The sequence below is a fragment of the Podarcis gaigeae genome (genome assembly GCF_964106915.1).
Source record: "Podarcis gaigeae genome assembly, chromosome: 2".
In the NCBI taxonomy this organism is placed as follows: domain Eukaryota; kingdom Metazoa; phylum Chordata; class Lepidosauria; order Squamata; family Lacertidae; genus Podarcis; species Podarcis gaigeae.
This window is the reverse complement of record NC_139679.1, coordinates 49989578-50004810: the sequence shown is the minus strand read 5'-3', so window position 1 is coordinate 50004810 and position 15233 is coordinate 49989578. Positions and strand designations below refer to the sequence as shown.

The 15233-nt window shown below is 40.6% G+C and overlaps 1 long non-coding RNA gene across 2 annotated transcripts in view; it reads left to right on the top strand.

Annotated features, from left to right (window-relative positions):
- Positions 1–15233, top strand: part of LOC310835330 — a 37417-nt gene that overhangs the window by 2209 nt on the left and 19975 nt on the right. Inside the window, exons 2-4 of one of the 2 annotated variants that reach the window (XR_014559560.1) lie at positions 623–767; positions 3190–3312; positions 8562–8664. This is a non-coding gene — a long non-coding RNA (uncharacterized lncRNA). Of the gene's footprint in view, positions 1–622; positions 768–3189; positions 3313–8561; positions 8665–15233 lie in introns of those variants that run through there. The other variant, XR_014559559.1, reaches the window with a different exon arrangement.

Below are 15233 nucleotides of genomic sequence, written 5' to 3'. Positions count from 1 at the left end.
TAATTTGAACTTTGACAGTGGAACTGAAAGTTCATGTTTACTTTCATTTTAATGAATGAACCATTATTAATTACTTTTATTTCTACGAGTTTCCTTAAGTATGTGGTCTAGTTTTACGAACTTCAAAAAGGATTAACTGTTCAAGTGAAAGTTTCCTGTTCCAGAGCATACACTTTGCTTTCTCTCTTTTTATATATTCTGTCTTTTTAAAAAAATATATATAATAATAATATTCTGCCTTTCTACCATCATAAACTGAGGGCGATGTAAGTACATTTACCATCCCAAACCTGCTCTACTTCAGCAAAGTTGCTTCATTATGTGTTTCTAAGCCATCATCCCTTAAGAACCCAAAGCAATCTTATCTGGCCTCCTGGCTAGAAGGTGTATCAAAAATACAGTAAAAAGTGTGGTCACATTTTCCCTCCTAAGGAAATGGAAGAATATTTTCAGGTTGTAAAAGAAGTCATATTTTGACTGTGTATATATTACCACTTATATGTTCCAGCATGCTTCCGCTGTTGGTGTTTGACGCTGAATATACATGGCATTAGCTGCAATCCATATCTGTTCTGTAGCTTCTTGAGAAATACTGCTGTTGATGTATTTCCCCCAAAACCAGCTTCCAGCTGATTAGAAAATGGAAACCACAGTTAACCTGAGGTGTGTACGTTAGAGACAGCCGATGAACATGTGCAGATGACAGCTTCAGTGATAAAGAGTTCAGCACTGGGTGATGTGCATCGACTGAAGAGATCCCCCCTCTGGTCTGTACAGCAACATGATGCTACTTGAAATGATGCGGTGAGGGGAGGGGGAGCGGGAAGACAACATCAAACTGTTTTCAGCCCCTAATGTGTTCATAGCCTTTAAAGCTACATCTTTCCTTGTAGGCCTTGAAGCCTATTATTGTGTCATTTCATGGCAGCATGCTGTGTTTTTCCTTTTACATTTTAGTTTACATTTTGTTTTGTTTTAATTTCTTCCATCACAGATCTCCAATTGCAACTGCATGCTTAGAGGGATTTTTCTCATTTCTATACATGTCAGAATTGTGAGAACAATCAGTACTGGGTAGCCTAGAGGCATGAAAGGGGTGTCTTCTTTGTTGAGATTTCACATGCTTGCAACTACAGTGGAATGCCTTCAGCATATTATCTGGCAGCACTCTTCAAAACACTATATATTTATATTCCTCAGAACCCGCCTTGTTTGCAAGGAGGCCTGGACTGACATCATGCTCTGGCTTAGGAGACAGAGCCTCAACTTGTCTCATTTTCCAAAGCCTTCATCACTGGCTATGATAGGAATCTTAATGTATGTATATTATTATTATTTGCCAGAATTGCAAAATTTGAAGGCACCCCCTTCTGAAATGAACCATGCTAAAAAGAGGCTAATTGATGCAGACATCTTCTTCTTTTGTACTTGGCAATTTAAAGATTTGAGACGTTTTAAAATGGGGAAATGAAGAAATGCATACAGTATTGTGTTTATTTATTTTATCTGCAGACTATTATATGTTTAAATAATTGCATGATATACTTAGGAGCAGCTAGAGATATCACGGGCCAGAGCCCTCCCACCCCCACATACTTCCCCCTACTCATCCTATCCCTACACATCTCTAGCAAGTAATAAGAAACAGTTTACCAAAAAAAAAAAGGCAAATAGTGTTTTTTATTTCAAATAATGTTTCATTATTATTTCAAACTAACCCAACAGGCGTCTGCTTCCTGACTCTTTTCTTATATTCATTTTCTGTAAAAACTCACCCTTAAAATAATTTCTATTTTTTGTTATTAATTCAAAAAGTAACAACCTCTTATTTATAAGCAGCCAGGAAAGCTGGGGGGGGCAGAGAAAAGGAGAAATGGGTTACAGTACACTGACTTGCGCATCTACAAAATCCCATCTGAAAGTCCATGGAGTTCTGCACAAATCTGACTTGAATGTGGCATATCCGTTCAATTATTATGCATTAGCTCCCTCTTGTGGCAGTTCTACACATTTCTTCATTATACTGAATTTTGTGCATAAAATACTGGGGAAGCAAGATTTGAGATTTGCTGTTCTGTGAGTTTAGGGTTGCTTTTCCCATTCCTTTTTCATTTGTTTAATCTATTTCTTAATGTATTTATTGTGAAGGAAAGGTAGGGCTACCATATGACCTGAATTTCCTCCAGTCTGTTTTCTGGTACACCTTGGACATAGTCAGTGCTCAAGTGAAAAACAACAGGGATTCCTATTTTACACAACTGTTAAATGTGCAAGAACCCTCCCCTCCCCACACTGAGGAGCCAGTGTGGCATAGTGGTTAAGAGCAGTAGACTTGTAATCTGGTGAACTGGGTTCGCGTCTCCGCTCCTCCACATGCAGCTGCTGGGTGACCTTGGGCTAGTCACACTTCTCTGAAGTCTCTCAGCCTCACTCACCTGATAGAGAGTTTGTTGAGGGGGAAGAAGGGAAAGGAGAATGTTAGCCACTTTAAGACTCCTTAGGGTAGTGATAAAGCAGGATATCAAATCCAAACTCTTCTTTTCACCAGGCCAATCTAGGTGCATTCCAGTGACAGTAAACTCAGCCAAGACAATCTTTGTTCCAGCTTTTGCAGTTCCTGACACAAGCATTTATGCTGGTTAAATATTGAAGTAATAGTAATACCTTTGATTTAAGCGATGGGAATTAATTTTAGAAAACACAGTATACTGATCTCCAAGATGAACACTGCAAGACTAGTGTGACTGGTATGTAGGTCACTTTAAACTGAATATCCAGTCCCACCTAGCGGACAACCAAGGAATATGATTTGGACCCATGGCGGTTGTGTAGCAAAAAGAAAAAAGAATCTAAGACAGTCATTTGCAACTATGAAATATACTGCAAATAAATATACTATTTCCAGTAACATTTTAAGAAACATTTAATATGAAGTCACAAGCTTTATTTCAAACACTTATTAGTAGCTGTATACTACTAAGTAAATCAGCAGTTATAACTAAACTAAAGATTCTGTTAATACTAGGGGTGTGCAGCAGATTTGAATGAATCTTGAAGCAGATGGTTCAGAGGGATTCTGGGCTTGTTCAAGGCGCACAGAAACCAAGTAGGGACCTCCAAAGCACTTAGTGGCTGCACTTTGGGTTGACAGTGGACATCAGACCATATTTATTGTAAATTTGCCTACAGGCGTGTGAGACAGTGCTGGAGCTGTGACAAACACAAGGCCCACATTCCTAGAACTAGCCAAGTCTGTAAAAGAATGGAAGCTGGAAAGTCCATCAAGACATGAAAGCAATAGATTACTATAATGTGAGTAGTAACAATGAGCAACTTTCCTATTATTTACAGTGGAAGTAGATCACAGACCAGACGGTGATGAAATATAAGATTTGTTTATTTTTAATAGATTTTTCCAAGTGTGAAATTTCCTGGTTTTAGATGTATGGTTTGTTTTTAATTCTTAAATTGTATTTGGAGCCATGATTCATGGAAATGGGACTGTATACGATTTATTTAAGATTTATTGTAATGGCTAGTGACAAATGGCTTGATACGTTTTCTAATGAAAAAAAATGAAAACAGTGTTTTCAGAAAATTATTAATTCCCGTAAGGAAAAGAGTCATATGACACTTTAAAGACTAAGTAATTTATTGCAGTATGAGCTTTCATAAAATGAAGATTACTTCCTCAGACAGTGAAGGTGTTGGAAATACATTAAATACGCACAGAGGAAAACTCTTTTTCAAGGTGAGATTAAAAGATACAGGAAGACATTGTGAAAGCTTATATATGCAATGGAATTCAACATCACACTTTGATGACCATTCTTTCTGCTCAAGTGTTTCAGCCTGCTAGACTGAGTGGTCACTCCCCCCTGCCCCCCCCCAGCTTGCTGTTCAACACACACCCCTGAGCCAATTTTGGGGGTGCACAGGGATGGGGGGGAGTCCTGTTATGCAAGCATAACTCCTTGTGCAGGACTTCTGATAGGGCTCTTTAGGTGATTCATGCTAATAATATTTGGACTCATGCAGATGGCATTCAGCATTCATCCTGATTTGCTTGCACAAAGTTAACACGGTGATTGGACTACAGTGGTACCTCGGGCTACATACGCTTCAGGTTACAGACTCTGCTAACCCAGAAATAGTGCTTCAGGTTAAGAACAGAACAGAAATTGTGCTCCAGCGGCACGGCAGCACCAGGAGGCCCCATTAGCTAAAGTGGTGCTTCAGGTTAAGAACAGTTTCAGGTTAAGAACAGACCTTCGGAACGAATTAAGTACTTGACTTGAGGTACCACTGTATGTCTGATCTTTATTGAGCATTTCTCCTGATTTTTTAATGGGCTGCTTATATGAGCATTCATCCAACAGTCATCCTGACTTGCTTACAAGGTGTTTTTGCATATTCCTGTTAATTATTCAAACATTCCACTTACATTGCTTACCTAGCCAAAAGAGCAACAGCAATGGGCAAGAGCGAGGTATCAGGATATTTTGGTGAATTGCACAACATGTAGAAGTAGGGGTGGGGCAAAAACACCTATAGGAGAAGAAAATGTAAGAGGAGAGGAGAACCCTCCCCACAAAAACATACCAGTAGGGATTGAGAATGCTTAGTGCCCACACAATGCTGAGCAACTGCTGAGTGGTGGAGGGACAGACTGAAACAGAATGGGAAGAGTGGCTGCAGAAGGATGGCAGAGGAACAAAAGCATAGGCACCCACCACCCACTTTCCCACTGGTCTGCACCCACCCTGGACTGGAACACTCGACAGCAGCACTGCACACTGCAATGTGTTGCTACAAATCCCACTTGTCCTACCTAAAGTTTATTCACCTTCCATTCTGCCTCCAAGGATGATAAGGAATGGAGGATATAACAGCCCCTTTCACTTGTTTTCTTCACATATTCTGCATTGCACATGGGGCAGGACCATGGCAGCCGGCCACACCCACAACATCTGTGTGCTCAGCTAGCCAAAGGAAAGGGACATGTATTCACAGATGGTTTGTAACAATTGCAACCCTTACTAATTCAGCCAAATTTCATTAGCAGGGATGTCGTCAGCAGTCGGAGTGGTTCTGCAGCTGAGTGTCTCAGAGGAAGAGCTAATATATGCTAACACTACATTAGGATTGAGTACCACTCAACAGCTCCAACAGAAAAGACCGCTGCTCTCACTGAAGATTTTAGTGCCAACAGAAGGTAGATAATTACCACCTTGATAGGCAACTTCCATCTTAACAGTGTTTAGTCTAATACATCATTTACTTGTATTACTAAGACAGCAGTAGCTATTGCTAACATATGATAATTTAAGGTTGGAATCACTTAGCTCACAGACTGTGAAAAACAAATTACTCTTTGAAGAAATTCTATTCATACATTCCACCCATGAGAAGCCCCCCTCTCCATATTTGAAAGATTATGCCATCTTTAAGCCATTGTGAGATTATTAGCAATAGCAGAGCTAGCTATATGAAAGCACAGTAGTTTATATAAATAGCTGAGGGTGGCCAATGTAGCTTTATTTTGGTTTTTGCAGGAGTCCACAAGCTCAAACTACCACTCCATGTGGCCTCTACATACAGAGTGCAATTATGGCTGGTTTTATGCTAGCCAGCATGACCTGAACATTAGTTAAGTGTGAGAAATTCAGCAAATACATCCATATATTTATTTCAGATAGGATCATATGGGTCTGTTTCGCCTGTCTTTGCAACCCTTTTGTTTATTCAGACAGCAACGTTGAAGCTTTCATTTTTGGAAAACATTTAAAAGCAAATAAAGACCTTCCAATATTTTTCAGGGCAAATGTTTCCTAGGCCTTCTGATTACCAAAGTATTACTCAATGTTGGCAACCAATTAAAGATACAACCCTCTTGTAGGAGCTATGTTCATTATCCTTATAATTCCTTACCGGATCCATTTAAGAAATGCATAACGTCTAGCAACTACTCCATAAGGGATAGATGCATTTTATGTGGAATCTAACGTAGCGCTGTGTCATGCAGGTGTGCAAGGGATGAGGTCTGCTCATGCAGTACTACTTTCCTCCCTCTCCTCCCGCTATGCACCTCCTAAATGTGTGCTATGGGCCCCCCACCTACTCTCCAGAGAAGATTTAGAGGGTGCAGAGGAAAACTCATTACATGAGCGGACCTTGTTCCACATACACAACAACGTGTTTGAATCCTGCCCTTTATGCATTTTACTACCCATTACAGTAACTTAGTTTGGAGAGGCCCTTTTGGAGATCTTTGCAATCTTTTTGTCTTAATGACCCTCACTGCTTGTCCCTAACTCAATATCATTTATGAACCAATTAAAAAACACAGGTACCAATACCAATCCTTGGGGGAAACTACTTTCTACATGGGAGAACTGTCCTTCCTGTTATGTAGCCAGTTCCTGATCCCTAAGAGGACCTCCCCACTTACCTAGGGAGTATGTCCAACTGAAATGAAGCTGGCTTTACTTCTGAATTCACTTGTCCTGTTAGAAGAGAAAGGACACAATCATTTTCAACTGTGTGTCAGCATTTGATAGCTGTTGTCTTGTAGGGTTTGGATAGATTCATCAATATAGATTCATCAGCTTTTTTCTTGAATTCTTTTCGCACCAAGTTGCACTTCAGTGGTAAGGCTGAACATTATGACCATTAATTATGCTTGATATTTTGTGGCTCTTTCGCTTGCGACCAAGCTACTCAGAATCAATGGCTAAACTGAGAAGTGTACTCATTCTGTTCAGCATGTGGTGTAGGCCTTCACAATCCTAAGCCACAAGAGAGCATTGCAGCTATTTGCATCTTTCCCAGATCATCTTCCCCTCCTCCTTTTTTAAAACTTGGGTATCTTTTCCGTAAATCACTTTCTGATCAAAAGCACAGGATCTTGGAAGACATCCATGCAAGTTATTGGAACAGGATGCTGCAGCACATTCTTATCACTGTGGGTTGCTTCATTGTGCTTTTGAGCCAAAAGCCTGATCCAATTTTTTCACACTTTTATGCAATGCTATGTGAAGCTCTGCCAGCGCAACTTGTATTCTTCTGCAAGCCAGGATTCCTGAACGCTCTCATCTACTTCCCTGATGCTAAGCAGGCTCGTGCATGCACGAGCTAATGGAGCAGACTTCACAGAATTTTAATCTTTAAGCTCATAAGTTCTTTTGACAGCTCTATTCACTTTCGCCTAGTAAATATGAAGGTTGCTTCCATTTTCACATAGCACTTCCATCACTGACCAATTGAGAGGATCATAAGTGAGTTCTGTTCGCCGCTTCAAAAATGGATGAACAGAGTATGGCTACAGGGCTCCTTTGGGACAAAGGGTCGGATTAAATTTAATATGTTGATAAAAAAAATTAGTAATTCTCTTTTCTTCCCAGTTCAGGATTAACAACGAATTTATAAACACTGCAACTTTCGCTTGGCATCCCACTTGCAAACAGACCCATCCAAATCTTGGCATTGTTGATTCTGTATATCTGTATTTAGCATGTGTTTTCCATTAAGACTTATATCAAAGTAGTTTCTAGTGCAAAGAGCATGGTACCTGTTCTATACAAGCTAGCATGCATTTATAGGCAAAAAGATTTCCCCAGCTCAGTTACCTGTACAAGGTATTGCAGATCATTTCTACATGCTTAAGGAAACAATGCTGAATATGCCTTTGGGCTTTGCCTTTAGCGTGGAGCATGCTGAACTAAGATTTCGACAAACCTATTAGCAAGCCGAGTTTGCATCCATTAAAACAAATGAATCCACAATGGTATAGCACTAAAAAGGGCCTTTCTTGACTCGCACCTGGCTTCCAGTTCTGCTTTGCCTTAATGGGGGCAGCCCCCATGACAGCAGAAGATAATTGGCAAAGGAAAAACAATGATGATTGAGGGTAATCATTCTTGCAAATTCCTCCCAAGGGACAGAGGGAACGGGGCTTTACTCACAGTCCATATCGGTACCTGGCGCTCGTTCCAGCATGGAATGTGGGGGCAGGGAGGCGCTGAGTGCAAAAGCACTTAGCCTGGTGAAAACCCTCCAACGTCGCCACTAAGAAGCAGAGGTTCTACTGTTAATTAGAGTTTAAAGTACAGTACAGGAGTAAAGTACAGGCACGTGCTAGAAGAGATGAGATCACAAACTGCAGAACAAACCAACTGCAAGGACTTTAAGGTTTGAACTTGAGATAACACTTCATTTGGTGCAAAAGACAGTGGGGAGGAGGGGAGCCTACAATTTCTTTATTTAAAGTTTTCTTCTCCACATTATGATTCAGCAACCCTCCTCTGAATGTTAGTTCAAATTATATTTGTACAAGTGAGGATGGAAGAACTTGGATTATAAATATGGAATATAACACCAAACGGAACTGTTTGTGTAACAAAAAGGGGAAAGGGAGGGAAGCTGTATTTTGCAAAAGGTGTATGATGGAAACTTAAAGCTGACTCTTCCCCATCCTATATTATTTACAAAGTGAACTTAATAATGCTAAGAGGACTTGGAATTTAATTTAATTGGAAGTATAATTGCTCATATATCTTCAGTTGGAAGGAAGGATGAAAGGAGTCTATGAGCTGCCAAGGAACTGATAAGGTTCTTCACTGAGTCATCTGCAGTTTGACAGACTGCTCTCCTTCCCAGGCTGAGAAGAAAAATGGTAACTGCTGCAACTGGATTTCTTATGGACAGTGCCAATCCTGGGTGTATTGGATTTGTGATCATTATGCTCATTTGCCTTCAGTAGCAGTAAAGCTCTGTTGGATTAAATACAATTGCCTGTGGTCTATTTTGGGGGATCCTGCAACGTGTTTAAGTTTTTACTCTGCTAACTAGGAGCGTCTCCACCCCCATCGTTCAGCCTGGACACTGAGATCTAGCGCCGAGGGCCTTCTGGCGGTTCCCTCATTGCGAGAAGTGAGGCTACAGGGAACCAGACAGAGGGCCTTCTCAGTAGTGGCGCCCGCCCTGTGGAACGCCCTCCCATCAGATGTCAAAGAGATAAACAAGTACCTGACATTCAGAAGACATCAGAAGACATCTTAAGGCAGCCCTGTTCAGGGGTCTAAATATTTATTATTATTATTATTATTATTATTATTATTATTATTAACTATACATTGGAGTTCTGCTCCGGATCAATATTGAGTAGAATTTCATGACAATACAGGAGGCAGCAAGGGGGAGGAGAGGAGGGGGGAGTTTTGTTGCCCGAGCGGAGGCCTGTTTTGCAACAGTGTTGGATACAGCCCAGCGTTAGAATGAACCCAGTGGTAAACAAACAGTGAGATGGATGTCATCTCTACTGTGATCAAAGCTGCCAAGGAAAGTGTAGCTGTCGTCATGGACATCCCTGTCGCTCTCTGCATGTATGCTTCAAATCGTGCTAATCTTGCTCCTCAAGACAATGTACTCACATACATGTTTGTGTGGAGGAATTTGGCAAATACAGAAAATGCCAAAGCCGCAGCCAAACAGTACACAAGATCTGCCTGCACCCATCAGCCAGCCAGGCTTTGCAAGTCGCAGTGTGTCGCTGTGTCCACACATTCTCTTCCAGCCCTACCTGGAGATGCTGGTAATAGATCCTGGGACCTTCTGCATGGAAAGCAGATGGTCTCTATCACCAAGCTACAGCCCTGTCCTCTATAAATGCACATGCACATGCAGCCTGCTTTACGTGTTACCTGGATTTATACTTCAGCAAAAGACTTCAGTACCCATGGAAAGACATGGTTTCAACAGATGAACATTAGCAACATGCACAATGGAAGCAGAGGGTGCAGAAATAAGTGGCTGGGTGCCTGTATGCGGAGAGACGTCACTGGGAATTCACATGTTTCTTTTTTTCTTGCACCACTCAAATTTCTCCTTGATCCATGAATCATTGTAATTTCTAAGTAAAGCATAATTAGAAGGAATGTAGACCTCCATGTCGTATAATTGAAAAATATGTTTATGGAATAAATCAATAGCAGCCTGTTTTGCAAAAGTGGCTTTGAACTGGCTAATTGGATTAGCAGCAGATGGTGGCTTTTCAATTGTCTTGGCTTAGAGCAACTGATTGCTTTTAAAAAATAATAATCACAAAAGACTTTTATTTAAGACAGCTATTCCATAATCTGGGAATATCTATCTCTTCTCATCTGCCTGTGGCCTATTGTGCAATTTGAGTAATTCATAACTTTAGCGCTCATCTTATTTCACTTGTTTAAAAACAGCACTGTGTTGACAGACACATTTTCCCCTTTAGGACAATGTGTTCCCTTGCAACATTTTTCCTATAAATTAAGCATGTTGCTTTGCTAGGAATTTTAACAGGATCTTCCTATTGTACCAGATTCTTTGGTTTCTGCCTCTGTTTTGCTTCGTTCACATCTATTAATGACAACATTGGGGTGAAGAGCCAAGCTCTAATTTGAGTTTTATAATTTCCTAACTTAAGCATTTTTTTCATGCAGTTCACTTGCTGCAATAAACCTCTGATTTGCCTTATTTATTCATTTTTAATAGAATTGTATCAGTGTTTTAATGCACTCTGAAAGCTTGGTTTAGGGCCCAATAAGCATTTTTTATTTCCATTGTTGTCTTTTGAAGTTAAAAGCAGTAAAACTCTATATGGAGTTTCCTTTGATACTTCAGAAGCTCCAGCTGGTGTGTAGCAGACAACCTGTCATGTTGTCTTCTCATTCTCATAGGGTAACATCTCACAGCAAAACTTCTCAGTAACCAGAGATTAGAAGCCAGGATAAAATGATGACCAGAGACAGCTAGAACACAGGGGGCATACACTAACAAGGTCAAAGGAGGGGGAGAAACAAATAGATGCTCTGGTCTAGAATATCATAAAAAAGGTGAGGGGGGCAAGTCAGTCTTGTAGCCTATTAAAAAGAATTGAAGAAAGGGGTCTTGAAATGGCAGGATATTGATCCTCAAGTGGTAGCCTTGCCATTTTCTTTTGAAAGGCTACTATTCTGCATATATGGACAGTGTGTTAATTTTTATCAAACCCTTTATTCACACCCTTTAAAACCCCAGGTGTCATGAAGTATTATAATGTGGAAAAGTACAACAAAGGCCTCCTGCACTGGTAGGGCCAGTTCTTTTGATCACCCTTCATGATAGAACTGTTGTAAAGCTGCTGTACGGAACAGGCCCTTTAAAATAAGAAGGGCAGGTTTTTTTTTTATAAAAAAAAAGATGGCCAGGTGGCAAATCTCGATCTGCTCAGTCACCTGCTTTTATCAGCTTTGCATAAGTACCTGGCACCAATTCATGTCCTTTTCTAAACTGGAAAGTTTCCAGTTTCACAGTTTATGTTTCCTGGAGTAACTGCAAGCAGGGACAATTATCTTTTCATTGTATTTTGTTTATGTCATCTGTACTGTGAAGTATCATACTGATCCATGCCTATATACGCTATCTTACTCTTAATCATTTTTTATTTTATCACTATAATTTATATCCTACACAAAAACACACCCACACTATAATAGAACAATAGCAAACTTGTTCTTATACTATTTGACAGCTGACTGTATTCATTATTTGACAATAATTAGCAAAGGGAATGTTAGAAGTTCCGTATTGTTTTTGTTACCTTAGGCTTCAACGTGTCTGTCTAAATTAAATTCAACGACACCAGATCTTTAGGGTTATCCTTTTAAGGTTATATGCTAAACTTACTTTTTGTTCAAAAAATGTATTAGCATTGAGTCTATTGCAACGTTTCAGTTTCTAAGTTTTGCACACAGAGATCCAAAGCTTGATCATTGGCATCTCTAGTTCAAAAGGCCAGGTAGTAAGTCAGGCATAGGCAAACTCTACCCTCCAGATGTTTTGGGACTACAATTCCCATCATCCCTGACCACTAGTCCTGTTAGCTAGGGATCATGGGAGTTGTAGTCCCAAAACATCTGGAGGGCCGAGTTTGCCTATTCGTGTAATAAGTGTTTTGAAACGCCGTGAAGAGCTCAGTCCGCCACAGTGGGCAACACTGGGTTAAATGGGGGGGGGGGAATAATCTGATCTTCTATAAGACAACTTCCTAAATTTGTACCAATTTATCAATTGCTATTTTGTATGGAGCAGGTAGAATACATCAAGCGGTACTGCTAAGATCCCTAGGGCTGCCATTGCATGCATACTTTTTTCAAATAAGCATGCACGAGACTACGTGTTGCTTAAAAAACAGAACCGTACATTCTGTTCTGTAAAAAAAAAGGGGGGGAAGATACTACTACCAATATATTTCTGATACAGCAGACAAAATGGGATTAATTTTGAAAACCTGCATTATTTTCGTTGGGCCACATGCACTATTTTTCATGCACACTCCCAATCTTCTGTCTATTTGTTTTTTACTTGCCAAGATTAAAGCATCTTTACAGTCCATCCATTCTGCTTTTCATCACTTTTCTTTCCATACACGAGTTTTGCAATAGGAAAGGGCATTTCTTCAAAGCGGACTGCTCACTCGCAGCTGTAACAGTATCAATCTATGTGGGCTTGAACTGGTACAGAAATAGCTATGGGAGCTTATTCTCAGCTTGAGAGCAGGAAATGGTTTACCAATTGCCGAAGCAAAATGTTAAGAAACTTTTCATTTTAAAAAACCCCTATTTTACCCTCCAGTAAACAAAGTGGTTTTGTTTATTTCTTTAAAGTAAACTTATCTAGTCCCCTGCATTGCCAAGTACAGCTGTTCATGCCAATGTGAGCTTCTAAGTCTTGCCTGCAGCTTCCATGCAGCTTCCCCAGCACTGGGTTTCTTGAAACCAGATCACAATTAAACCTCTTTCCAAATGTCCAAATTCCATGACACGTAGAAAACCTTTAACATGCTTTGTAAATTATCTATCGCAACAACTCCTGAGAAGGGCCTGTGAAATAGTTGGTTGTTCGATAGAATGTTTATGCAGCCATAGAAAGAAACAGGAACAATATTAAAGTCCAGAAGGATGGTCAAACAGGTTTATCAGAAACACACTAAGGCTGAAGTTGTGCATGCACTGTCAAGCACATTAATGGTCTCTCAGGAATCTTCCCTTCAACTTCTCAAGAACATAAGGATAGCCCTGGTGGATCAGTCCAGGCTCCTGTTCTCACAGTGACCAACCAAATGCTCTTGGGAATCTTGTGACCAGTTTAAAAGCTGCTTTGCCACATTTTTGATTTTAAGTACCAGCAGTTTGTTTCCATTGCGGTTCAAATGGAGGAGCCCATTCCTCTTGTAAAGGCCTGGCTTGTCCCATAATGTTCCCCAGTGCCTAACAAATCCAAAACCCTCTTCCCAATACCATTGTGTCATGCACACACCAGGACTGCAAAATTGTGCCTGTTCAGTTGACCCTGTATGTGAAACCGGCAGCATTTCGATAAAGCTACCGGTACCTTGTTGGTCCTGGTTTTCAACATACAACTGGTTTTCAACATAGTAAAGGTAAAGGTAAAGGTACCCCTGCCCGTACGGGCCAGTCTTGACAGACTCTGGGGTTGTGCGCCCATCTCACTCAAGAGGCCAGGGGCCAGCACTGTCCGGAGACACTTCCGGGTCACGTGGCGAGCATGACATCGCTGCTCTGGCGAGCCAGAGCTGCACACGGAACGCCGTTTACCTTCCCGCTGGTAAGCGGTCCCTATTTATCTACATGCACCCGGAGGTGCTTTCGAACTGCTAGGTTGGCAGGCGCTGGGACCGAGCAGCGGGAGCGCACCCCGCCGCAGGGATTCGAACCGCCGACCTTCGATCGGCAAGTCCTAGGCGCTGAGGCTTTAACCCACAGCGCCACATACAACAGCCTAAAGATCTCCAATAAGATGTGAAAAACTGTTATTACGCCGCCCCTCTGCCTGCCTGCCATTTCTCATTGGGATATCCCTGTCTGAGGTAGTTTGTCCACTTATAATTGCAGTGTATTACTTTCAAAAGCCTGCCTATGATGATCATAGTCTTCTATTCAAAACTGTAATTTGCATTTGTTCAGCTGTTATTTCCATCATTGTTCCAGCATTGAGTAAACAGACAGTGTCAGCTTTTGGAATATTACATATTCACGTTCTTCTATATTCTGCAAGTTATGTGAGATGTTCTCAGTGGTGGTCACGAGGGCCCTATATTTTAGTATATATTGAAACCACATTGTTGCATACCATGAGTCTTATTTCATGTTCCTTGCTTCACTGCAGCCACTCACATTCTGCTAAAACCTACTAGGCTATTTGACATCTATCTTTTATAAACAAGTCCCTCTAATGCATTTTCAGAAAGGGTTACTTACCAGATGAAGCTGTTTTAGCCTGAACATTTTAAACTATTAAACCTAGGCTCTCCACATTAGCCAAAGCACATATTTTAACCCCTGTGACTATTTCATGCTTAACTCCATAAAGCTAAGACAGAAAAGACGACTAATGTAAAGAGACATTGCTATTTGCCTTGCTGATGCTGATGCTGTTTATTCTCTTAACAATAAGTTTTGCAGTTCCCAATAAGAAATAAATATTAGTTGATTAGTGAATATTGTTGATCACTGATGGTCTCTACATGAACATACACCTTTGTTTTTAAATGTGATATATAAGAGATACGTTCCATTTACTTCATTTTTGCCCGTCGTACATATCAGGAAACATTTCTCCTTAAAAGGCCAGAAGGGTCACCACTGCAAAGAAAACTCTGGTCAATGGGATGATCATAAAAAGAAGGTTGTATCCAACTAAGTTCTACCCAAAAGAGACCCACTGAAATTAATGGACCTCATTTAGCCATGTCCATTAATTTTAAAGGGTTGACTCTGAATATTACTAGCACTGGATACAACCCATACATTTGTTTTTGTAAATAGCTACCAAACTTTTAAGTTTTTTGTTCTGTTCAGCTAAGAAATTAAGATACTGGTTTAAAAGAACTGAGGATGGCCAGCCCTTGAGCCAGAAGCTGCATCTGTTGCTGTTTGTGACCACAGCATAAGAATGACTGCTGCCGTCATCCATCTTACTTTCCTTCTGCTCCATGTTCTGTGATACAGAACTGGAGTTTCATTTGCTATCTGAAGAAGGAAAGCAGGACAAGAGAATGGACTGTCACACTACTGAGAAGGGTATCACCCTTCTGACCGAAAGTTAATGTGCTGGCGCTGTTAAACAAGAGAAAAGTATCTCCTGATCAGGACCCTAAGTGTGTTGATTGCAGTCATGTCAAGGATTTAGCTGAAAAG